The sequence below is a fragment of the Panthera onca genome, chromosome B4 (assembly GCF_046562875.1).
Source record: "Panthera onca isolate mPanOnc1 chromosome B4, mPanOnc1 haplotype 2, whole genome shotgun sequence".
Lineage (NCBI taxonomy): Eukaryota > Metazoa > Chordata > Mammalia > Carnivora > Felidae > Panthera > Panthera onca.
Genome location: NC_138345.1, coordinates 58,894,056 through 58,920,806, shown reverse-complemented (window position 1 = coordinate 58,920,806; position 26,751 = coordinate 58,894,056). Strand labels below are relative to the sequence as shown.

Genomic DNA, 26,751 nt, shown 5'->3' with positions numbered 1-26,751 from the left:
CACAAACCCAGGTGGGAAATACAGGAAGAAGTTAGAAGACATGTTGATCCTGAGGAAGTGTTGCATGGTTCAGTAGAGAAGGGTCTAGAAGTCAAAGCACAGAACAGATTTGAAAGTCCACCACCATACAGGCCAGAATAAAAACCATGAAGGTGGGTAAGACCACCCATAACAGAAATTCTTGCATTCTGAGGATATGAACCCTTTTGAGAACTTGATTAAAATTCTTACCACTACCCCATTCACTAAAATGTATATAAACAAACATTTTGGAAAAAATACTTGGTAGCTTATAGGCCCCCTGCTACCCACACAGGACCACAGGTTAGGAAATCCTAGCCCAGGGGACAGGTAGGAGAGGTGGGAAGAAGGTCTAAAGCAGCATTTCTCTACAAGGTAGCTACCGGCAAATTGCAGAAGACATATCTTCATCATGCATGATATTGAGCACTCACTGAACACAAGAAATATCCACAACTTCGTCTCTGTGACAGCCAAAAAGGGCCCCCACATATTTCCAAACACTACTACCCTTTCTGAGAACCCTTGGTCAAAAGGGAGAGGAGGAAGGAGCAAAGAAGACTGAGCCAGAAAGATCAGAGATGGGAGGAAAAGGAGATCTATTCCTGAGCCAATAAGTCATCCTTATTTCCAAAATACACCCACAATGTGACCCTTTTCCCCACCTTCACAACTAGCACCTCAACTAAGCCATTCCTTGCATGAATTATTGCAATCATCTCCTAATTGGTTTTCTTTTTTCCTTTTCCTTTTCCCTCCTTCCTATTGAGCCACCATGCTGTATATTACATTTCCAGGACTTATGTATTGTATAAGCACAAGTTTGTACCTTTTGACCCCCTTCAACCATTTCAACCACCCCCACTCCCCGCCTTTGGCAACCACCAATCTTTTTTCTGTATCTATGAGTCAGGTGTTTTTTTTTTTTTTCTTTAGATTATGCATATAAGTGAGATCATCCAGTATTTGTCTTTCTCTGTTTATTTCACTTAGCATAATGCTTTCAAGGTCTGTCCTTTCAAGGTTTGCCATGTTGTCACAAATGGCAAAACTCCTTTTTTTCTGGCTGAATCATATTCCATATGCTACATTTTCTTTATCCATCCATTGACTGATAAACACTTAGGTTGTTTCCATGTTTAGGCTTTCTGCTTCTATTCTAAAATTCCTCTTGACAAGACCTGGAAGCACAGGGAGCCTTTTCTATTTTACTGATTTTATTTAACAAGCATTTTTATAATACTATCTGCCATGCTTTGTTCTTTATAAATATTAACTCATTTCATCCTCATGACAACACTGTGAGATAGAGATCATTCGTATTCCCATTTTACCAATGGGGCACAGAGAAGCTACAGAACTACTACAAGGTCACAGAGCCAGTTAAGTTTAGGGCTGGGATTTTAACTTAAGTAGCCAGCTCCACAGTTCATCCTCTCACCTACTACTCCGTGCTACTCTCCAATTCATTCATTCCTCTCTTCAAGATCCTCAACTGTCTTCTCACTCAAGAGTAAAACCCAAGATCCTTGTCACAGCCAATAAGGGGCCTGGTATATAGGCCCCACTGCCTCATCTCCTGCTATTGTCCCATGCCCTGGCCCCACTCCCAGCCTCACTGATCTGGAGACAACTGTATGTACCTGCTTCAGTGCCTAGGCACTCAATGTTTCTTCTGTGTGGAGTGCTCTTCCTCCAGACAGCTGCAGAGTTACTTCCTTCGCTTCATTAAGTTTTCTACTGAAATGTGTTCTCATGAGTGAGGACTTCCTGCCTATCCAATATCATGTAACACCTCCACTCCCAACCCCAGCATTTTCAATTTCTCCAACTTGTTATATTTTTTTCCTCTGATGCATTTATCATCATATAAAGAATGTAAAATTACTCATTATCTAACTTCCTCCAGTGGAGTGCACTTTCTATGAGAGCAGTGTTGTGTGTTTTGTTGTCATTTTTGAATAAATAAATGAACAAAGAAAGAGCGCTGACAAGGAAGCCGAGGAGAAGTCTGGAGACACAGGAAGATAGCTCAACAGTGCAAACACGCTACAAAAAGCTTCTGTTATATTAGAAGTAAGAAGTTCCCATTGATTTTGGCAATTAAGAAATTGGTGCTGTGGCAAAATGTTTCTAAGAAATGGTACCTGGCTGAGGAGTGAGTAGTAGAAGCATTAAGCACAGACACCTCCTCAAAGAAGTTGGCTGAGAAAGGAGACAGAAGGAGTAGACAGGAGGTGTAGCAATGTCAAGAGAGATTTGAGCATATTCTTTCCAGGCTAAGGATAAGAAGAGAAGGAAAGATGAGACTGAAATCCAATAGGGAGAAAGGATTACTAATGGAGAATAGCCTAGAGGGCAGCCAACTCCAGACTGCGAGGGGTGAGGAGGATGTCACCCACGTTAACTAGCAAACACTCTTCTCCCACCTTTCTATTATCTACACTGACAGTGTTCTCTCCTCAGACCACTTGCCTAGACAGACTGTGGAGCACCTGTCTTCTCCAAAGAGCACTGGGGCCTGTTCAGACTCCCAGTTGAGAGAGAATGAGTATCCACAGCTTACTGGAGTTGGGTAAGGAAGAAAGGCACTAACTCTTCACTGAGACATTTCATTTACATTCATTTCCATATATGGACACATACAAACATCACTTTTATTCCAAAACACCCCTGAGTGATGAAATAGTAGCCCCATTTAAAGGAAACTTGAGAAGGGGTGAGCTTTATAACTTCTCCAAGGTTACCCAGTCCCAGCCAGGTTTTTAACTGAAGTGAGCAGTCTTTCCAATATAAACCATATGTCATGACTCAACAACATAATAGGAGAAGAGACAGACCATCAAAACTAGGAAAATTAAAATGGAAGGTGTGATCTAGGTTGAGAGATTTTCAAAGAGAGAAAACAAATAATTTTCATTAACAGTAAAGTTAATTAAAATTTACAGGGGTAAGTTGTGCATGTCCCACCACCAGACTTTATTATATAATACATAGCCAATAACAAAAAGAGAAATAAAGGGAGAAGAAATGTTTGTGTAGGAAAGGTTTACATAAAGGCTACAGTAAGAAAACTAGAAATTTTACTAAACATGACAAAAACACATTCATTGTCCAGAATAGGATTTAGTTGCTTTTCCTTTAGTTTGTTTTATCCAGGTATGAATGTCAACTGATATAATAAAAAGAGATATAAAGGGCAACTCATTTCCTACAAAAATGCAAACAACTCAGTAAAGAAATAATAGTCTTTTTAACAAATAGTGGTGAAACAATTAGATTGCCATATGCAGAAAATCAACTCTACCCAAAACTCACTCAATTAAAAAAAAAAAAAAATTAACTCAATAGACTAAACACCTTAATACCTTGCCAAAGCTAGAGATACGGCAAATAAGCATATAAAAAGATGCCCCACATAATATGTCTTCAGCGAAATATAAATTAAAACAATGTAATATTAGAATGGCTGAAATACAAAACACTGACAACACCAAATGCTGTTAAGGATGTGGAAGGGCAGGAACTCTCATTCACTGAGGGTGGGAATGCAAAATGGTACACCACTTGAGAAATGTGGCAATTTCTTATAAAACCAAACATACTCTTACCACATGACCCTAAAATTGTGTTCCTTTGTATTTATCCAAAGGAGTTGAAAACTATGCCCATACAGAAACCTGCACATGGACGCTTCTTGCAGCTTTATTTATAATTGCCAAAAGTTGGACACAGATGTGTCTGTCAGTAGGTGAATGGATAAACAGACTGTGGTACATCCAGATAATGAAATATTATTCAGGGCTAAAACGAGCTTTCAAACTATGAAAAGACATGGAGAAAACATAAATGCGTATTAGTAAATGAAAGGACCTATATGAAAAGGCTACATACCATATGATTCCAACTATATGACATTCAGGAAAAGGGATAACTATGGAGACAGTAAAAAGATCATAGTGGTTTCCAGGGATTAGGAGAGGGAGAAATGAATAGGCAGAGTACAGAGGATTTTTAGAGCAGTGCAACTACTCTGTGGGATGCTATAATGATGAATATGTGTCATTATAAATTTGCCTAAACACACAGTACTTAGAACACTTAGAGTGAGGGAACCCTAACATAAACCATGGACTTTGGGTTATAATGATGTGTCAATCAATGTAGGTTCAACTACAATAAATGCACCATTCTGGTGGGGAATACTGTAATGGAGGAGGCTATGCATGTGTGGGGACAGGGAGTATATGGGAAATCTCTGTACCTTCTCCTCAGTTTTGTTGTGAACCTAAAATTGCTCTAAAAAATAAAGTCTATTTTAAAAATATAACTTCAAATAGGTGATATACTTCAATGTAAAACCTAAAACTATAAAAATTCTAGAAGAAAATCAGAAAACTTTTAGAAGACAATCTATGTGAACTTAGCTTAGGCAAAGGTTCTTAAAAAGCACACCAAAAGCACAATATATAAGAGAACAAAATCATAAGCTGGACTTCATCAAAATTGAAAACCTTTTCTCTTCAAAAGTCACTGTGAAAATGAAAGTGTAAGCCACAAACTGGGAGAAAATCTTTGCAAAACATATATTGGATGAAGGATTTTTCAAAATATATAATGAACTCTCAAAATTCAACAATTAAAAAAACAATCAACCCAATAAAAACGTGGGCAAAACACTTGAACAAACACTTCATCAAAGAAGATATAAACATAGCAAAAAATACATTAAAAGGTGCTTAACACCACTAGTCATTAGGGAAATGGCAAATTAAAATAAAAATGAAATACTGCTGATAACTAAAATTAAAAAAGACTAATCATACTAATTGTTGGCAAGGAAGTGAAGGAACTAGCATGCTTATACACTGCTGGTAGGAAAACAAAATGGTATAATCACTCTGGAAAACAGTTTGGCAGTTTCTGAAAAAGTTAAACATGTATGTCTACCATCACCCTGCCATTCTACTCCTATGTACTTACCCAAGATTAATGAAAACGTATGTCCACACAAAGATTATATGCAAATATTCACAGCAGCTTCCTTTGTAATAGCCCAAAATTAGAAACAGCCCAAATGTCCATCAATAGGTACATACATAATTTGTTGTATATACATATAATGGAACACTATTCATCAATGCTGCATACATCAACATGAATGCATCTCCAAATAAATAATTATTCTGAGTGAAAGAAGTCAGACCAAAAAAGAATATATTATATGTTTCATTAATTTATATTCTGGAAAATGCAAACTACTCTGCAGAGACAGAGCAAAGCTGTGCTCTGTCGGGGAGGGGATGATGGATAGGGAAGGGACTGCAAATGGGAATGGGAAATTTGGGGAGGGTGATATATATATATTCACTATCTTGACTGTGGTCATGATTTCATATTTATATATGTAGGTCAAAGCTTATCAAACTGTATGCTTAAATGTGTGCAGTTCATTGCATGTTACTAAGCTGTTCACCTCAGCTTAGCTCACTAAAGAGGTTTAAAAAAAAAAAGAGAGATGGGGCACCTTGGTGACTCAGTCTGTTGAGCTTCTGACTTTGGCTCAGGACATGATCTCATGGCTCATGAGTTTAAGCCCCACATCAGGCTCTGTGCATCAGCTCAGCCTAGAGCCTGCTTCAGATTCTGGGTCTCCCTCTCTCTCTGCCCTTTCCCTGCTCACTCTGTCTTTCTCTCTCTCAAATATAAACATTAAAAAAATTTAACATAAAAAATAAAAATTAAAAAAGAGATATAAAAGAAGGAAGTCATTATATACAAAAAGAAAATAAGGAAAATGTAGCACAAATAAACTAGTTTACTTTCCTGACATCTAATGGCATCAAGTATTAGAACTTGCTTCAGAAATGCCCAAATTTTACCTTAAACACTACAAATTATTCCCAACCTACCTTTCAATACTATTTCTGCAGTAGGATTTCAGAAATTATAAATCTATTCAAATATTTTAAGCAAAAATTAGAGTGATATCTTACTTTTCTGTCCAATACCTATCCATTAAGAGCACTCGAATTTTTCCACTTGTATGTGCTTCTTTCTGAAAAATAATTTAATTTTAGGTGATTTTCCAATAATAAATTTACTACAATTAAGGATAAACATGATTAACCAGAAGCCAATGACCATTAACAATTGACAAGATATATCACACACATGAATAAAAGCTGGTAGAAAAGTATTACAACTCTCCTCTTGTTACAACCTGTACTCATACCTGATTGCTTATCAAAACAAAGAGTTAAAACATATGCTAAGAAAACATTTTTCTTAATGCATAGAACTTGACAGCATTGGAGTTAATTGTAACGAGCTTTGTGATATATTTGAATGTGACAAAAAAAAAAAAATTGCCAAAAATAAGTCTTCTAAATCCAATAGCAAGGCTGTGAAATAAATAGGTAATAGATATTGTTGGTGCTATAAAGCTTCAGGCAACTCATTCAAGGTCACCCAAAGTAACCAGTAAGCATGTACGTATGTATGTATATATATATATACATACATATGCATATGCGTGTGTATATGTTAATATATATATTAATATATATATATATGGGTAAAAATAACTAGGACTCTCAACCATAACTTTTTTCTCCTCCGTAGTAGTAGTTACTCATGGTGCAAATATCCTGGAGCACAGAGACCTACCTCAAAGACAAATCAAAGGGCATGCCCCTTTCTGGCCCCACATCCAGTATTTTTATACAAGTAAATTCAGGTCTAAATAAATAAAAAGGTAAGGTAATGGGCTGAGCTAGAGAGGGCTTCACTATCTTGCCATGCCTTCCTAACTAGAAAAATAAAGGGTAGGGAAATGGAGGAACAACAAAAACAATTTCTTTGAGTGAAGCAAATGTATGGAAAGGTTATGGTTCCTTTTTATGATTTTGACTGGATGAACCACTCACTGTTCTTTTGCGAGAGCACTTAGCCTCAAGCTTGGCATATAATAGGGACTTAAAAATGCTGCTGTAATCTCCCTTACTTCCCCAATCCAAGGGCATCCAGCTTCTTGCAGACAAAAACTGAGTCTAGACCACTTATGAGGTATAACATTTAGGAGACACCCAGAGGTTAAATGCAAACAAATAAATCATGAAAGAACTAGAATCAACTCCTAAATTCTCTGTATACTTTATGACCTAAAGTATAAGCTACAAAATGAAAGAGGAATTAGATTTATACTCTAAGAGTGCAAGGGAAAATTCTAAAAAGAAACTCAAGTCCTAAGAAATAAGTCAAAAGAAATGTGGGTTATTACTTAAGAATTAGAGTAGAAACATTAATACTAAGGACATAAGCACTTTAGAACTATAGTGCATCAAACTAATAATTTGTAGAGAGCAACCACATGACAAAAATACTCAAAGCTTTAAGCCTTCCTTGGCCTTGGAAAGTCATGAGACTTTTTTGGCTAAAAGAAGGAATGCTTTAGTGAGAGAAGGAAAAAGAATTTACAGACCTCTAGGTGGCTCCAATTTTTAAATAACTACTCTGCTACCTTAACTAAATGTTCAAATGATATGTAGTTATTTATGCAAGTCACATCAACAGCTGGAAAGTACTAAACATCCTTAGAACTAGAACTCTCATCTTTCTACTAGTTTTCTCTACCTTCCTTTGAAGTCTGACACTGAGCGATCAATAGCTGCTAACATATTATCCTATGACATGTGTAAAATAATATGAACTACTAAGATTTTTTTCTTTCAGTAATCCCGTGCTGATGAAAAAAAAACCGTAATTACTTTAATGATGTACTTAGAAAAAGGATTATCTACAACAGAAAATCACAAGGGTAACACTAATTAAAAGGTGTCTCAATTTATTACTATGAATTTTCCACATAGCCCAAATGCATTAATTTTGCCTCGTATCTGCAAAGGCTGTTTCATATTACACATTTAACACCAGCAATGAAGGAACACAGGAGAGCACCAGTCTGGCTTTTCTGTTATGAAAAGCAGAATGAACAGTGACATAGGAGGCAACCAAGACATAAATATAAAACTGATATTATCTTATTAATTATAACAAGAATCCTTTATTGAGCACCTACTAACTGTACCAGGCACTGAGTATAGACTGGTGAATAAACCGGGTATTACTTAGACCTTGAGGCTAAGAAAGAAACATTAAGTAAATAATATATAAGTTATGATAAACACAAAGAAGGCAAGATGATTGTGCTATGAGGGAGAAAATAAAGAATTTCTAAATGACATGATGCTAAGGATAGGGTCTTCTCAGAGAAGACATTTATAGAGAGGATATTTGAATCCATATCCAAGGATGACAAATTACTCAAGGAGATGGTCCTAAAATAGAAAGACCAATAGCATGAGCAAGAGCCCTGATGTGAGCCTGCTGGAGAACTGAACAATGTGGCTAGCAAGAGACGAAGATTGGGGGTGGGCAGTGGCCAAACCATGCAGGACTTTACAGGTATGTTGAAGATCTCATATTATATCTGGAGAAATAAATGTGTTTTCTTAGAGCTTTGAAGACTTTAAATAGCAAGTGACATTTTTTTTTCTTTTTAGGCTGCTGGTAGGAAAAGAGACTGGAAGGGATACAGAGTACATGCAGAAGGCAATGGGGAAAGATAATGGTGGCCTCAAGTGGAATGGAAACATAGTGGAGACTGAAAATCAGACAGGTTTGAAAGAGATTTTTCCAGAAAAGTAAATAAAGACTTTGTGACAAACTGGTTGGGGGTGGGGAGGGGAGGTGAGAACAGAAGTGAGAATGAATATTAAACTCCAGCCTTCTGGCCTGAGCCACTTGTTGGATGGAGGGGATGAAAAACACAGGAGAAACAGGCTGAAAGGTTGGGTAATCAAGAGCTCAGTTCTTGAGAAGTGTCAGATACTGTCATGTATTGACTGAGATGTACCAGACACTATGTTAGCTATTCCACTTGTCACAGCATCCCTTTTAGGAACAGTATTCCCATTTTACACAAAGCAAACTGTAGATCATGAGGTTGAAGTAGCATGGCCAAGCTAAATCAGCTCAAAGTGACAAAGTCACTTGCTACCCAAGTCTGGTTGGCTGGCTGTGGGGTAAGCATTCTTTTCACTATACACAGTTCTTGGAAACTATGTCCATATTTCCCATTTTGAAATCTACATGGGGTTGGAGCAAGCTAGCACCCAAGGTGAGTAAACAGGTGATATGTTATTTTTTAAATCCAAGTTCTCAGGGGTGCCTGGGTGGCTCAGTTGGTTAAGCGTCCGACTTCAGCTCAGGTCATGATCTCACAGTCTGTGAGTTTGAGCCCCGCGTTGGGCTCTGTGCTGACAGCTCAGAGCCTGGAGCCTGCTTCGGATTCTGTGTTTCCCTCTCTCTTTCCCCCTCCCCTGCTCATGCTCTGTCTCTCTCTGTCTCAAAAATAAATAAGAACATTAAAAAAAAATTAAAAAAAATAAATCCAAGTTCTCAGATTTATGATGCATAATGTTTTCCTATCCCCTCTCCACTTCTCCCTGCAGAGTTTTGCAATGTTTTGAACACCAGCAAGATACCTAGGACCTTAATGGTTTACAATAAAGGAGCAAAGCCACTATGCCAGAAATCAATGATAATGAAAAGAGCAACAACACCCAGCAGTGAACAATATTTTTACTCACAAACCATACATGAATCAATATAAGATAGATCAACTAAGAAATTCTGAAAAACTATTTCTCAAAATGGCTAAACCATTCAAGTAAAAAATTAATGCAAGCCACCCAGTACAGAAGGCTACAAAAGGAAGTATTGAGATTCCCATTAAACAATCAAAAACTTAAAAGGATACAATGTTAGGCAAAAAGAAATGATACCATAACTGTAGAATTTAAAATCTGCAATTCCCAAATTTCTCAACCAAATGCCAAATTCAGTAAATGTGCATGCTAAAACCTGAACATTCTTCTTTTTAACTGCTTTTCTCTGCAGCACATTGACACTTTAGCAAACTGAAATGCCTTTCCTATCTGCACAGTCTCATGATTCTCTCCCTCTCTGGGCTGATGTCCCCCTCAGCTATTGAAGCCAGAAATTAGGCTTGATTAATGAACCTAGAAAGAACTCAATGCATTACTAACAATTGTGTCTATTACTGAAAGTACCAGCTTGAGGCTCTTAAAAGGAGAGAAAATGAGGGAGAGATTTTTGAAAGGTCTTATCGCCTACATTACAAATTCTATTTTGTTGAGTCTGATCCTTCAACAGAATAATCAAATTACATTCAGTCTTCTTAAAGCTGGGTATGGTCACACGTAATTTTCATGGTTTTGGGAGATTCCCCATGGAGATAAATAAAAAGTAGCATTAATATGCCCACTAAAAGATAAACACACAAACCACCACCACCCCCCAATGATAGTACTACAGTGTCCTTCTGCCAGATTCTTGTGTCCACCTGCACCTCTCCCTGCAGAGATCTAGCTGGCATTCACTACTGCCTCACCCAGGCAAAGGACGGGATGCTGAAAATACATTAAGAAAAGCTTCCCGTTTTCTAGTCCTTCAAAACAGGATGGCCAACTGCTGACAACCCAAAGATGAAAGAAAAAAAAAAGAAAGAAAGACGGCGGGGAGAGGGGGGGAGGACTACCTGAGGCCTTCTATCAGAATGAGGGGTTAATCCAATCGGCAGAAAAGCTGAGCTCTATACCTTTTTAAAGGCCCTTTCTAGTGACACAACAGATCTAACGAAGAATTGCTGAGCCACATCATACTGGAAAATTTGTAAATGTTCCTCCTCGCTGTTACCAGGCTGGAAGAATTCTTTTTAATGCAATGCTGTGATGCACTGACACAGCTAACCTGATGGGTTTCACAGCTATGAAATGTGCCCTGCATCTATTTCCCTTCTAAGTCCCTAAAGACCAGGGGCAATGCTGACCCGTAATTACATTCAACGCTTGCTCTGCTCAAGATGCCATTTGATGCTGAAAAAGTAGCGGTTTAGCAACACCAGGCGGCTCTAGGATGCTAAAATAACAACGCCAACACTCAATTACGAACCCAGGTACTCGCTTGTAAGCTCTAGTGCCGCACAAGGAGCCACATTCAAAGCTCACGTCCCTTCAGGTTGAAGCTTATGATGCCTTCTGCTATGAACCCTCGCAAAGTTTCTAGTCTGCAAAACGGAATTACTTTTAAAGTCCCCTCGTCTGGACTCGTCTCTCCAGACGGGTTGGCGGCAAGGGGAAATAGGGACGGAGGACGGTTAAGCGTTCAAACAAAATTTTAAAACCTAAAAACCAAACCTGTTTTCAGAGGAGAAAGTAAGCGTTCACCAAACCGTCACCCGGCAAGCGAACATCCGATTTCCATTTGGAGAGAAAAATGTTAAAGAAGCCATACATACATTTCCCTGCCCAACAAAAGTGGCCTCTAAACTCCCCTGCCAAGGACACTGGGAGGAAACAGAGAAGCAGGACACAAGCTTGTACTTCTCAGAGGCGCGTGTGCGCGGCGGGCAGAACGCGCAAAGGCGAACACAACAGGGAAAAGGTGAACCGGAGGAACTGGGAGCCAGTGGCCGCAGGGTAGAACCGGCGAAGAAACCCAAGGTGCAGACGGAGGGGTGAGGGGGCGGGGAAGGGAGAGCCCGAGGCTCCAGGAGGAGAAGGGAGGGATCCTAGACGTTGCCCAGAAATCGCAGCAGCGGAGTAAAGTTAATACTTACTCAGTTTCGCAACTGCGCCGCCCCCGCAGGCCGCCCGCCCAGGCCGGCCGGGGCGCTGAGGACGCGACGGCGTCCGAAGCTCGGCGGCCGCCCAGCTCCTGTCCCGGCCGCGCCGCCCGGCGCGCCTCCCTCCGCCGCACCCGGCGGGCCGCACGCCCCGCACCGGCTGGAGGCCCCGGCTCCCGGCGCGTCCTCTCGGCGCACCTCCCGGCCAGCGCTAGGTGAGTGTGGACGCCCCTGGCTGAGCTGCCGCGGTGTGGGAGCGCGCGGGCAGCGGCTGTGCGGCCCGCAGGAGCCGCCCCCAGCGCCGCCGCCGCTGCCGCGGGCGGTCTAGCGAGGCTCGGCGAGGAGAGGGGCGGCGAGCGTTGTGCCGGACGGTGGAGTTGGCGGCCGGCTCGCTCCCGCGGCCGGTGCCTCTGGGCTGGGGGCCGGGCTGGGGGCCGGGCCGGCTCGGGCACCCGGGCGGCTCCGCCCCTTCGCCGGGCCGCGGGTAGAGCGCGCGAGAGGAGCGGCGCGGGGGCGCCCCCCTCGGCCGGGCGCTCGGGTTACAGCCCCGGCTCTCCGGCTTCCCCGCCCGCGCCTCGCCGGTTCACTCGCGCCGTGAGAGACATTGTAACGGAACTGGGACGCCAGCGCTGCATTGTGGGAGCTTTTAAAGCGGCGGGGAGCGCGGCGCAGCCGCTCGGGCCCACCGGGCCAAGCTCACCCCAGCGCCCCTAGCTCGGCCCCGCCGCCGCTCGCCCCACCACACACCCCCGACCGCCGAGGCCTGTGGACCAGAAAAGCCAGAAATGGTGAGATGACCAGTGCCTACTGACTCTCACAGGAGCAAAATCTTCCAGAGCTCCGGGTGAGACTTGTAAAACTGCCCTCTACGGTCATGTCGGAAAGTAGGAGGCTTATTCTGCAGACGCTTAAAAAAGAAAAAAAGAAAAGAAAACAAAACAAAACCTTCCATCCTCCAAGGACTGGGTTTGAATTGCTTTTCATCTGGAGTGGCAGTGATTCAGCGACCCCCTTCTCAGCGGCAGGCAGTGACAGAGACAGGAGATGAAAAACACAGCGAATGAATCAGACGTGAGTAACCAAGTTTAGAAAGAGCTGGGCTCAGATTCAGAAAACTGCTCCCCCCCTCCCTGACCCTTAAATACAGCAAATAGTCGAGGAAGAAAACCAGTGCTTTCATCTGGAAATGCAGATATGTATGTGGTTCTCCCTATCCCACCTTTTTTTTTTTTTTTTTTTTTTTTTTTAAATGGCACGCAGTTACTCTAGCCACTGGACAAAATTCAGTCTTTGGTCCAGGCTTGTGCTCACACATGCCCACAACTCAGCAACAGCTATTAATTTGGAGGGAGATGGAGTGAAGATAATGGTTGAGATACAAGAAAACATTCCAATTATAAAATGCCCCTTTTAATTCTCCAGACAGTTTTCTTTTTTTTTTAAATCAAAACAAGGATATTAAATTTGAAGCACAACTTGTTACAGCTTCTCTTACCAAAGACCTGATTTGTTTTGTTTTGAGTTTGTGTTTGTAGGTCTTTTGTTTCTTCCTCTTGTTTTTTGACCTTTAGTTATTGCACAGCTCATTAGTTCCTTTGCCTTTGAGGTGAACTGAGGAGAAAGAGAGATCAGTGAGACTCAAATTTGGCTGGTAAACATTTGGAGGATTTGTGGACAAGGAGAGTTCTCTAGGATTCAGATGCAAACCCTGAGGGAATTTTACTTAAGGTGATTCCTTAGGGCATGGATCCTCTTCTCAAGAGAACTTTTCCAGACTTAACGTTAACATTTCCTAAACTCTCATTCCCTTGTCAACCTTTCACTCCACTGAACAACATCAGTCACCCACCTAATTGCCAAATCTAATGGAAAAATTTAATCCGCATTTTGTTATGCCCGTTGTGGCATTTGCCAATTTTGACCTCTTCCTTCCTTGAACTTTCCTCCCCCCACCCTTTTTTGTTGTTGTTGATAGTCCTCCCTTTTTGGTGGAGGTCTTGAAACAGGGGTGAGTGATAGCTGGCAGAAGTGTGGCTATTGTTAAACTAGGATTCAGGATCTTACTGAAGGACATACCTTTTATCTTTCTGTAAGGGGAATGGAAGTAGAAGAAGAACCTTAATCTAGTTTCTGTTGGTCACCAGTAGCGTCCTGACCTCAATTTTATCACACATCCAGAGGTGAACAGTGGACTGGCTTATGACAACCGACTTTCACATGACTAGCATTTAAATCAGGATGAAGTTGACTGTGATAGTATAACCATGACCAATATTTAGGATAAACACTTACTAGGCTCCAGGTACATGATGAAGTATCCCCGCCTCCAAACCAGCGTGTGTCTTACTGATGGTGCCAGAGTCAAGTGAATTTATCTCTGTCCAGTCCTGAATCAACCCAGAAAAATCTCTTCTCTACCTCAACCCCATATGGTTAATACATTTTTTCTTCAGTGTAGAGTGCAATTTGTTTTAAGCTTTCTTAGCTATAATCACATCCCTGTTAAGCTTTCCTGAGATCATACCAAATGTCCTTGACAGGATTTTGTAAACAACCCTTATTTCTGGTTTCTAATATATTCCCCAAAAGTAATCTACCTAGAATCAGGGAGTATTCATGCACCTTAAGCCCTGTGACATAATCAGATTTGACTTTCAGGAAAATAATCTGAGAGGGTAGATTCAGAAAAGAGGAGAATCCCAAGAAAGATTTGTGAAGGGGGAGGGGGACACCATCTAGAAATATATTACTGTGTATTATTATTTTCCTATTGCTACTAAAAAAGTTACCACAAACTTAGTGGCTAAAATCAAGAATGTGTTATCTTGCAGTTCTGGAGGTCAGAAATTCTAAAGTCAAGGTGTGGGCTGTGTTCCATCTGGAATCTCTAGGGGAGAATCCATTGCTTTGTTTTTTCTAGTTTGTAGATGCTATCTGATTTCCTTGGCTTGTGGCCTCTTCCTCCGTATTTAAGGCAATAGCATACATATCATCTTCAAATCTGTCTCTCTTCTTGTGACCTCTGCTTCATGGTTAGGGGCTATTTTTTTCTCTAAGGTAGGCAAAGAAAATAGGAATTGATGTAGATACATTTCTAGCCATATATGTTACAAACTGAATTGAACCGGATTATTTGTAGGAAGAGATGAGTGTTTTAATTATTAGTCACAGCATCATAGGGATAACTTATGACTGTAAAATTGCTGAAGTGGTGACCCATTAGTCCAGCTAAACCTATATCCGTCCTGGTCACTCGTGTAACTGAAACCCAAGGTGTAAACACACTCAGAAAACCAGGTTCAGATCTGCACTTTCTGGGGGATAATTCCCTTTCTCTGGAAGTGCCTGGCAACTCTTTTTTATGGTGTCTAGTAGACTCATATTGCCAAGTTTGAGAAACATGTGTCTAGACCAACATTTCCCAAACTGGCCTACCAGGGAACATCATCCTGTAAGATGGGATGCTGGGAAGACAGTTGCTCCATGCTTGGATAAGGTCCATAGAACACAGTTGTAATTACAGTTTAGGCCAACCAAGAACCTTGTCAGTGGGACAGATCCATCAAGGACAGAGTGTTGGGAAATTCTTTCATGAGGAAGTCTAAGGGAGAAACAAACATTTTGTCACAACAAATAGGTATGTGTGCTGGCAGGAATAAATTATGGGCTTATGATTATAACTTATGTTTTTTTTTATTATCTATCCCCACCTTTCCTTCTTTTTCTCCTCTTCTTTCCCTAACTGTATGTTTCACCCAGACTACTTACAGCTTCATAACCTCTCAAATGGTGGCTCAGGACCACTTCTTATTCTTAACCACATCACCTTGAAATTGCCTGTGTACCTTTAAAAACATTTTTTTAATGTTTATTTTCTGAGAGACAGAGAGGGAGACCGAGTGTGAGCAGGGGAGGGACAGAGAGAGAGGGAGACACAGAATCTGAAGCAGGCTCCAGGCTCCCAGGTGTCAGTACAGAGCCCAACGTGGGGCTCAAACTCATGAACCGTGAGATGATGACCTGAGCCAAAGTCAGACGTTCAACCGAGTGAGCCACCCAGGTGCCCTGAAATTGCCTGTTTACTTTTAGAGCCATTCCTATCCTCCCCTAACGTCACCTCTACCTGCTTTGTAAAGCCAGGGACTGTGTTGTATTTATCACTGTATTCCCCATGCCTGATACAGGGCCTGGCTCAGGCTGGGAGCTCAATTAATATTAGTTGAAATAACAATTAAATGAATGAGTGACAATATAAATGGAACAAACTCCGGGCACCTAGGTGGCTCAGTCAGTTGAGCATCTGACTTCGGCTCAGGTCATGATCTCATGGGTTCGTGAGTTCAGGCCCGGCGTCAGGCTCTGTGCTAACAGCTCAGAGCCTGGAGCCTGTTTCAGATTCTGTGTCTCCCTCTCTCTACCCCTTCCCCATTCATGCTCTGTCTCTCCTCTGTCTCTCAAAAATGAATAAACGTTAAAAAAAATTTTTTTAAATAAAAAAAAAATGGAACAAACTCATGCCACTTACCTGTTATACTTGTCTTTAATAAACATTTTGAAAAATGTAATAAACTGTGGTATTGTGCCAGGTTCTGAGATTATAAAAATTAATATGACATAATCTCAGCCTTCCATGACCTCACAGTTCATCTAAGGAAACACATACTTAAAAAGAAAATAAGGCAGGTAATACTAGTTGCCTATCTCATTTCCTTTCTTCCTTTTGCTCTTAGTAACAGAAATCTGATTTTGTGCCCAGTGAAAAATTTCATTTCATAACCTTCCTTGCAGAAAGCCATGGTATGTGGATGGGAGGTATTGTATGGAACTCCTTATTTGTGTACCTGGTGGTAAGTTACTAGCAGGGCTGACTCAAGCCCTATGATTGCTTGGAATATGATTGATATAGCTGGAGTTACAGCAGCAATCTTGTGACATCAATACTACCTGGAAGCTCAAAGTCATATGCTAAAATTTGTACAAATGGGGTCATTTATTCAGCCTATCACTATTACTGATAAATTTGGAAGGAAAAGGAAAACAGTCACCTTTTCTCTTCAGTATGTATATATGGAAAGCAAGTAAATATGGTATTCTTTCCCATTCTTAATGAAAAACCTGTATACATACTGAAATAAGGTAAAGATATGTAAATATTGTGATTTATTTGACCAACATAAAGGGGCTTTTTAGAAACAAAGCACAGTTCTCAGAGCTGTAGGAATTTTTAATTTCATGATATTTTCTTCTTAAAAAAAAAAAAGATTAGTTACCAAGTCATAAACAACCCCTTAAGCAACCCTCCAATAACTTGATGGGGAGGAGAGTGATGACCAGTATATTTTGTTAAGCAATGAAGTACAGTATGGAATTAAAATACAACATAAGCTATAAATGGGAATTGTAACCGGCTATACCAAAAGGAATACATGCAAATATATTCAGAAATAGTATTTAAAATATGATTGGGTCCTATTTATGTAGAAGTTTTTTAAGAGGATAATCCCATAAAAATGAAAAAGTCTTGATATTTTTTTATTATAGGCTAGAAGAATGAATTTAATCAGCTGAGATTAACTATTGGGGGCTCTCTACAAGAGCCTATATTAGGATCAGTATATTGGGGGAAAACAGTGAATGCAGTACCTGGTGTTATGAGGTTACATCTTTGTAAATACATGAAGTAAAATCTGGTCTGTCTGGACTTCTTTCAACCTGAATACTACTCACCACTCTCCTATACTTGTGCAATACTATAATTGAGGTATATAATGATGACCCTAAAATGACTTCTGAATCATAGCAGAAAGATTAAATTATCTTTTGCTTTGCCTGCATATATTTAATTATATTTTTATTAATTGCAAGCTGGAAATTTGATCTGTTTTATAACACTGCTAGATTAACCAGAACCTGCTAATCTGGGACCCAACCATCCACAATCCAGAACTTATAGTTCATGGGAAGAAAAACCCAACACGTGATTAAAAGTGTGAGATTTATATGATCACAGCAAGAATAATCATTACAAATTAACTTAAAATCATCCAGCCACATTTTTAAGAATTACAACAAGTGTATTGGTTAATAATAAATGCCACATAGCTAATTTTTAAAATAGGTATAAAAATTAATGTTCTATAGTAAGAGAAAAAGTAGAGTATGAATAAATAAGTCTTCAATTTGGATTTGATAGAATGTGGTCTGTTAGTGTCTACAAGAGAGCAGATATTAGGTATAGGCCTAGAAATAGTATAAATTGAGGTTATATGTCCAGATTTGGTTTAGGGTCCTGTTAAGTTGCTCCTTATTTTATTTTTGGTTTTCCCAGAGATGTATTATTCTGGTGCCAATAAAGGACCTCCAATAAATACATGGAATAAGTATGTATCTGAGGTAGGGTTACATAGTGGAGCCTGAGACAGGGATTCTGGTGCAAGTGAATTATTGGGAGCATGCCTCAGGAGAGGGGATGTGAGGGAGGTTGCATGGTGTGGGGGGAATAAAGCTAAGTAAGGATATGGTCTCAGCTGGAGACCAGCTTCAGCCTGATTCTATGGAGAATTCTAAAGAAGGGATTGTGCCACAGAGTTGGTCACTTGGGGCAGGAAGCTGGCCTTTTGCACCCCATTATCAGTTACTCATTAGCTGAAGGTTGGTGGTAACTCCCAAGGCAAGCCACTTTCTGTTCTCCCAAAGGTAATCTCTGAGAGGAGGGCAACTACTAGCAGCCAACACTTACACAGTAGCTAGGGATGCAAGTACCAGTCCAAGAAGGCGATCTGGGCAGGGCACCAAGAGTATCCACTACATGTCATATATAGGTTAGAGGCCCAGAACAACCCTTCATGATCCCATAACAACTGAAGCGTACTACTAAAAGCACTACAGAGGTGAAACAACATGTATGACCTTGTTTCTAAAGGAAAAACGTCCAGAGCACAACTAAGGATGCAGGGAACATACCTTCTTTCCTGGCATGGGCTCTCCTCTCACTTACCCCTTGTGTCAAGCAGTGGTAGTAATGGTAGCTTCAGGGACTGAGGCAAGGTGCCCAGCAGGGAAGGAACTAAGGATGTTAGGAAAATTTAGGATCAATCCAGAGAGGCTGGGATGGCAGTAGGGGACTCTTGGGTTAAGGCTTATATCTGAGGTCAACTTGCCAGTCTCCCCCTTTCTTTTCTTCCAGTGGTCCCGAAAACATATGTACCTGCTTATCCTTCCTCTATCAATCCTGTTTCTGCCCACCAGGATTTCTATATCCCTTGACCTCCTCCAGAGCCCTACTTAACTTTCTCCAAACAGCTCTTCCACCATTCCTTGTATAACAAACATCCAACTTCAGCTTCTCTGACATTTTTTAATAGTTTGACAGCTAAATACAAGGGTAGGTATGGGGAAAGGGAAATAAAAATCCTTCCCATGCTCTCTCCTTTCTAGATTAGCCCAGTGAGCCAAGCCCAGCATGGGTGCTACAGGTGGGTCTTTGGGAAAAACAAGCCCATGTATTTGATTCACTTGCATTTCAAGGGAGCACCCACAAGCTGTTTTAGGAGGTGCTCGGTGAAGGTTCTGGGATGCAGTGTGGGAGTGTAAGTAGACAACTCCAGAAGAGATACAGGAGTGAGCAGGTGGTACAGGAAGAGGGACAAGGCAGTGCATACTGTTCCTCTAGAAAACTCAGGGACTTCCTTCTCTTCCGTCCTGGCCCTTTATCCCCACTCTTCCCTCTCCTGGCCCTACCTTCCACTGAAGACACCATTTTAGACTAATGAAAGATATGTTGACAACTGAGAATATGTCAGTTTGGAGCAGGAGTAGGAAGATACTGGCTACTACAGGCTCTGAAGGAAAGAAGGAAAATCATATTTTTTTTGCTAATCTGGGAACGGAAGAGACATTACTGGGGTGGAAATAAATGACTCGAAGAACTACTGATTTTGAAATTGTAAATACTCCCACTTTGGCTTGAATCAGAACATTTCCTAATACTAAAATAAGCTAAGGGTTGGGGTTGGCCTCTGGAAGTACAGTCCATGTAGATGCTGTATGGCACAGTGGAAGGTAGGAGGTGGGGCTGGTTAAGACATCAATGGTATAATCATCCCATGCCTGACATTTTCTAAGAGACACTCTTCCCTTCCTCCTGGAGATCCCAGTCTTCCTGACCTGTATGGGTGGCAAGTCAATCCATTTAAATAAAAGAACTTTAAAAGAACTCTAATGCCCTTTTCTCAGAGATTTTGGAAAGATGGCAAGACAGATCTTAGGTTCAAGTCCTAACTGCTTCTTATTACCTGGGTGACCATAGTCACATTGTTCAGGGTCTTGGACCATAGTTTTCTTATCTCAAAAATAAATAAATAAAAATTTAAAAAAATAAGAGAAGAGGAGAGAATGATAGTAGTAGCACAAAAAGAGTTATTGTGATTAAGTAGAATATTTGTGTACAACATTCAGCACAGTGCCTGGTTATGCAAGTGGTGTTATTATCTGTCGGCACTTAGGTGAGAAGGTACTTCCAGCAAAGCCAATAACTATAATTTATTGTTTCAGGATACTCTGTGCCAGGCACTGTTCTAAATGCTTCTCATATATTAACTTTTCTTTAATACAACAACTTTATCAGGTAGGTACTATTATTACACCCATTTTGTAGATTAGGAAGTCAAAGCAGAGAGAGATTAAGTAATATACCCAAGATTCCATTGTTGGATAATGGCAGCGCTGGGGTTCAGACCCAGGAAGTATGGCTTCAAAATCTATAGTCTTTACCCGTACAATATGTAATCGAAGAGTGGGCAAGAATTAAAAATAGCAGAGAGAATTAAGGATAGAATTGGCACAAATTCAAGGTGAAAAGATCAGAATGGAATCACAAATTGAGATCTAGGTTAAGCAGGTTCCTTTCATCCAGAATGTGCTGAGGAGAACGGGTGGGGGAGTGAGGATTGGGCAGACCCCACAGCATTAAAACCTCCTCATCATGTACTGTTTATCTAGCAAAATAAGTTAGCATACTACTTTAAGATTGATAAGTTTCCAAGTCAATATATAAGCAAATCGGGAAAATAACCCACAGATAACCATGACTAAGGTAACCATGTGCATTTTAAAGGGCATTCCTGGTTGTATGTCTTTTACTAGGTAAAGGACCATCCTAGGAAATGACCCAGTGAGTGCTAGTTCTACTGCTTAAATCAGCTTTGTCACCCTGGGTAAGTCCTTTTACTTTCTGGGACCTCTGTAAGATAGAAGTATGAGCTGCCAATGGTTTTTGGAACCCCAGCATTGACTGGCAGATCTGGCTGCCAAGTGGGAGTCCCCTTTCCCTCTTCTACTGTTCCCTATTTATCCCCCATGTGTGTTTATTGCGAAACACTTCATTCCAGGTGGGACTGCATTGTTCTTATAGCAAGGGCTTACAAAATTACCTCCAATATCACATGTAGCTCTAATATTCTGAATATATGAATCATAAATAATTGATTCCATTGAAAGACAGGAGACATGGCAGAATAGGCTTGTTTCTACTTCTAATAATGACCCAAATAGCAGTTTAAAATCTAGCTAAAAAATCCAGAAAAAAAATTTTAGGTGAGGCTTTAAAATAGATTTGCACCAGAAACATAATATCAAGTCAATATAATTCTATTATATAGTTTTTACTTTGTCCTGTGACTTCACTCTGAGCATTCAATTTATATATCAATTTCTGAGCATTGGTTTTCAAAACAGTCATTGTCCTGTGAGGTCTATGAACCACTAGAGCTTTATAACAAATAAATGAACAAAGAGTAGATACCCTAAGAAGAAATAGCCTCATGTTACTTGTTGCCCTTAAAACTGGGAAGTCCAAGTACTAATAGGGGTCATGACAGCATGTCAAACTGTAGAAAAACTGCACAATAATCCAGTGATTCTAGATGGAAGTAATCAATTCAGCTTTGTAGTTTCAGAGAGTAAAGAAAGGGAAATCTTTTTTCTTCTCCTCAGGGCAGAGACATTTTCTGTTTTCTGTTTTTGTGTTTTAATTTTAGCACCTTATGTTCTCTAGGGAAATGTTGGTTAAAACAAAAACTATGTACTAGCACCCAAGTGTCAGAAATTAATCAAAGATGGAGTAACATGTCAGTCTCTCTTCTCTTGTAATAAGAGTAATCATGATTGTACTGGGGGGGGGGGGCTCTTTGTAGGTAAGGGTTCTAGGCCTGTCTGGTCATTTTATGCAGGAGCAAATGAGAGGGTTATTAGGAAAAAAATCTGGCACAAAAACAGACACTCAGATCAATGGAACAGAATAGAGAACCCAGAAATGGACCCACAAAATATATGGCCAACTAATCTTTGGCAAAGCAGGAAAGAATATCCAGTGGAATGAGAGTCTCTTCAGGGGCTCCTGGGTGGCTCAGTCGGTTAAACGTCTGACTTTGGCTCAGGTCATGATCTCGCGGTTCGTGAGTTCAAGCCCCACGTCGGGCTCTGTGCTGACAGCTCAGAGCCTGGAGCCTGTTTCAGATTCTGTGTCTCCCTCTCTCTCTCTGACCCTCCCCCGTTCATGCTCTGTCTCTCTCTGTCTCAAAAATAAATAAACGTTAAAAAAAAAAAAAAAAGTCTCTTCAGCAAGTGGTACTGGGAAAACTGGACAGCGACATTGCAGAAGAATGAACCTGGACTACTTTCTTACACCATACACAAAAAGAAACTCAAAATGGATGAAAGACCTAAATGTAAGACAGGAAGCCATCAAAATCCTCAAGGAGAAAGCAGGCAAAAACCTCTTTGATCTTTCCCGCAGCAATTTCCTACTCAACACATCTCTGGAGGCAAGGGAAACAAAAGCAAAAATGAACTACTGGGACCTCATCAAAGTAAAAAGCTTCTGCACAGCGAAGGAAACAATCAGCAAAACTAAAAGGCAACCGACAGAATGGGAGAAGATATTTGCAAACAACATATTGGATAAAGGGTTAGTATCCAAAATCTATAAAGAACTTATCAAACTCAACACCCAAAGTACAAATAATCCAGTGAAGAAATGGGCAAAAGACATGAGTAGACACTTCTCCAAAGAAGACATCCAGATGGCCAACCGACACATGAAAACATGCTCAACATCACTCATCATCTGGGAAATACAAATCAAAACCACACTGAGATACCACCTCACACCTGTCAGAATGGCTACATGAACAACTCAGGCAACAACAGATGTTGGCGAGGATGCAGAGAAACAGGATCTCTTTTGCACTGCTGGTGGGAGCCAGCCACTCTGGAAAACAGTATGGAGGTTCCTCAAAAAACTAAAAATAGAACTATCTTATGACCCAGCAATTGCACTACTAGATATTTATCCAAGGGATACAGGTATGCTATTTCAAAGGGACACTTGCACCCCCATGTTTATAGCAGCACTATCAACAATAGCGAAAGTATGGAAAGAGCCCAAATGTCCATCGATGGATGAATGGATAAAGAATTTGTGGTATATACATACCACAACTTCTACATATATATATATATGTATATATATACGCACATATATATACACACACACACACACACACATATACAGTGGAGTATTGGCAATCAAAAAGAATGAAATCTTGCCATTTGCAACTACGTGGATGGAACTAGAGGGTATTATGCTAGGCGAAATTAGAGAAAGACAAAAAATCATATGACTTTACTCATATGAGGACTTTAAGATACAAAACAGATGAACACAAGGGAAGGGAAGCAAAAATCATATAAAAACAGGGAGAGGGGGGCACCTGGGTGGCTCAGTTGGTTAAGCGTCCGACTTCAGCTCAGGTCACGATCTCGCGGTCTGTGAGTTCGAGCCCCGCATCAGGCTCTGGGCTGATGGCTCAGAGCCTGGAGCCTGCTTCCAATTCTGTGTCTCCCTCTCTCTCTGCCCCTCCCCTGTTCATGCTCTGTCTCTCTCTGTCCCAAAAATAAATAAACGTTAAAAAAAAAAAACAGGGAGAGGGACAAAACATAAGAGACTCTTAAGTATGGAGAATAAACAGAGGGTTACTGGAGGGGTTGTGGGAAGGGAGATGGGCTAAATGGGTAAGGGGCATTAAGGAATCTATTCCTGAAATCATTGTTGCGCTATATGCTAACTTGGATGTAAATTTAAAAAATAAATGAAAGAAGAAAAAGGAAAGAAAAAGAAAGGAAAGGAAAGGAAAAAAAGAAAAGAGAAAAGAAAACAAAAGAAAGATCAAGTGAAAATAAGCAAAACAAGACAAAATGAAATATGGGAGTTAAAATTCCAGACCTGGGCAATTAACACCCATTCCAGGGTGCTGTGCAACAAAGGAAACCAGTGGAGACCCTGTGGCATCATCATTCAAAGCAGGTGATTTTAATTAATCACTTCTTTCTAGTAGGCTGAAGTTGGAAAAGGAAGTGGTGATTTGGAAGAGAGACTGTTTTGCACATAACTGTTTTACTGTGAGAGCTCAAAGACATCCTTAGGATATATTTTAGAGATAGTGCAGAATTCACATGAATGATTAAAATTCAAATTTCTAAGATTGAAAGTAGATTATAGATAGATGATTCCCAAATTTAATATAGGCAGGAAAGAAGATGCATTGGGAAGTAACAGGTTTGGAAGACCTTTGAAAGGCTTTAGGTACTGAATTATAATCCTCATAGGCCATGGACAACATCCTGGAGCTCTTTTCTCTGCTTTTAAACCTACTCTCCACCAGACAGTTCAGTAGTTACTATGCAAGTAAGAGGTGCCTGCGTGAGTCTTTTTTATTAGGTATATAAATGCACTTTTCAGAACTCTCTTCAGATACTTGAGTCTGACTGAGTGAGGACAGTTATAAGGTAAGATAGAATATTTGAGAATGAAACATGTTGAAGCCTTCTAATGCTGTTTGTCTGTTTTAACTCATTTTCTTCCTGGCTATCATAACCCCCATTTTGAAGGCAAGAGAACTGAGCACTATAGATGCTTCAGGAAAACTGAGAAGTGTGTGGATCAGCATTAGAATCAGGATGGTGGTGCTGTTTTAGGGCAATTTATTTAATCTGTTTGGGTCTCAGTTTCTGCATGTGTAAAAAGAGATGACCGTAATTAATATTTATCAAATAGAGTGGTTGAATGGTTAACTGTGTCTGACCTAGCATAGGCTGCAGTTCAAGTTCGCTATTATGCTTAATCTTTCTACTGAAACCAGAAGTTTGGGGTTGGAGGCCTGACTGTACAATGAGATGTTCTCTCACATGATGTCTTATGGTGGGATAAGGACTCAGGTGTGAGACCAGAAACCTAGCCTCTCAAGAGTGGAAAAGAGAAGACCTGATGCCCTGGTGATGAATCAGAAATGAGGACCAGTACCAGCTGCAGATTTTAGCCCCCAGGTGGGTGAATATTAGAAGAAAAGTTTCTTCCTATACTTGTTTTGTTTTTGGTCCATCCTACTGATAAACATCCTTACCGAGAACTTAACTATGGCAAATGAAAATACTGGAAAACCAGGCCTCTGAAATGTCATTGCTTTTCTTTTTTTAAATCAGTCTTTTATTTAAAATCTGAGCCTAGACCTGACGTTATTGTTGTGAGTGAGAGTTCTGTGTGGCAAGGCAGAGGCTGAGCGGGAGGGTAACATTTGAAGGCTTTTCTTAGTGTTGATTTTGAATGCCTGTTTGTCACTTTGTAAAGTTGGCTTAGGGTAGTCAGGTTGAATTGGAAAATCTTAAGAGTCACATGGCAGCTTTTTAAAAACTTTTTAGAGCTGGGCACAGAATTTCATAGACTCACCCCCATCCAAGCAGCCTCTAGCAGAAGAAAGCAGAGCAGCTGTGAGCGATCTGTTCAGAGCAGTATTGCATAGGCATGAAGCAGTGTGCTCCATCTTTAAGTAATTCAAGACTGCCAGTAAAGTTCCCTGTCATGGCACAACTGAAGCTGAAAAAATTTGAATTACAGCCTGTCGAGCTGGAAGGGATTTTAGAGCTCATCTCATCCAATCCCTTCAATTTCCAGGTGAGGAATCAAATCCAGAGATGTCTAGGGACCTGCTCAAGATAATGCAGCTAATTAGGCTCAAAGTTAAGACTCCAGGCAGAATGCAAACAAACATTTTGTATTTAACCTCCCCCCCCCCCCCGCCCCGTCATTTCTGTCCCTTGTTTTGTCAACCTGTATCCCTCTGCAAAATAGTTAATGCAGCAGCAGGCTGGAATAAGAGAAATTTGTGAGCAAAATTGTGCCAGCATGTTTAAGATTGTATTAATATTCTCTGAAACCACAAAAAAAACATTTGATTGAATAGTTTGCAACCAATTTGAGAATCTATGTTTATTTTCAAAGCGTGCTTTCATTTTCAGAAGTTAAAGAAATCTTTGTTCTGTGTTCAGGCTTTAATGGCTGGGCTCCTGATGCCCATGGTGATGGTTCATTGTTGCTGATGCCACTATTAGACCAAGTACTGTTCAAAAACAATTTGAGGCTTGGGCTTTTTGGAAGAGCTCAATGTCATGTCTTTCTGATTATAGTACGTGCAGTTGTCAAGTGAGAGAAACCAGTGTCTCTTGGTGAGTTCTGCAATCAATGGGCTTTGAGCAGTCAATCAGGCTCACAGAGAACAGGACTGTATTTAAGACACAGGACTTCACTGTATTTAAGACACAGGACTTACCCCAGATCAAGTTGTCTGAAATTGCCTTTTTACTAAAAATCAAGCATCTTCAGAGGTCATACTATAAGCAATAGGGGAAATATTAAGTTGTACCGGAATAGAACAGCTATCCCAAAACAAAACAAATGTGTACTTGAAAGACACAAAGAGGCTTATACTAGGTATATTTGTAAGGGTCCTGTTCAGATGTGTTTTTTCTGCCATGAAGATTCTTCTGATACACATTTTGGTAGGTTTTCCTTTTCTTGATTTCAAATTATGAACTTTCCTTGTGCCAATTAAAGAAAAATGAAATAGAAGTCAGTTACTCCCTAAATTCCTCTCAGCCTGTGGACATTCTTTTTCCACACTCTGTCG

General features: G+C 40.4%; 2 protein-coding genes across 15 annotated transcripts in view; one reads left to right on the top strand and one right to left on the bottom strand.

Annotated features, from left to right (window-relative positions):
- RASSF8 (Ras association domain family member 8) overlaps positions 1 to 11,826 on the bottom strand; it is a 122,833-nt gene extending 111,007 nt beyond the window's left edge. Inside the window, exon 1 of the mRNA XM_060658118.2 lies at positions 11,726 to 11,826. The gene's annotated coding sequence lies outside the window, so the exon portion shown is untranslated. The remainder of the gene's footprint in view (positions 1 to 11,725) is intronic.
- Positions 11,827 to 11,835: 9 nt separating this feature from the next.
- The window catches only part of LMNTD1 (lamin tail domain containing 1), a 461,495-nt gene continuing 446,579 nt past the window's right edge, over positions 11,836 to 26,751 (top strand). For 13 of the 14 annotated variants that reach the window (XM_078450001.2, XM_060658109.3, XM_060658106.3 and 10 more), the window contains exon 1: positions 12,150 to 12,802. The gene's annotated coding sequence lies outside the window, so the exon portion shown is untranslated. Of the gene's footprint in view, positions 11,947 to 12,149; positions 12,803 to 26,751 lie in introns of those variants that run through there. The other variant, XM_078449998.2, reaches the window with a different exon arrangement.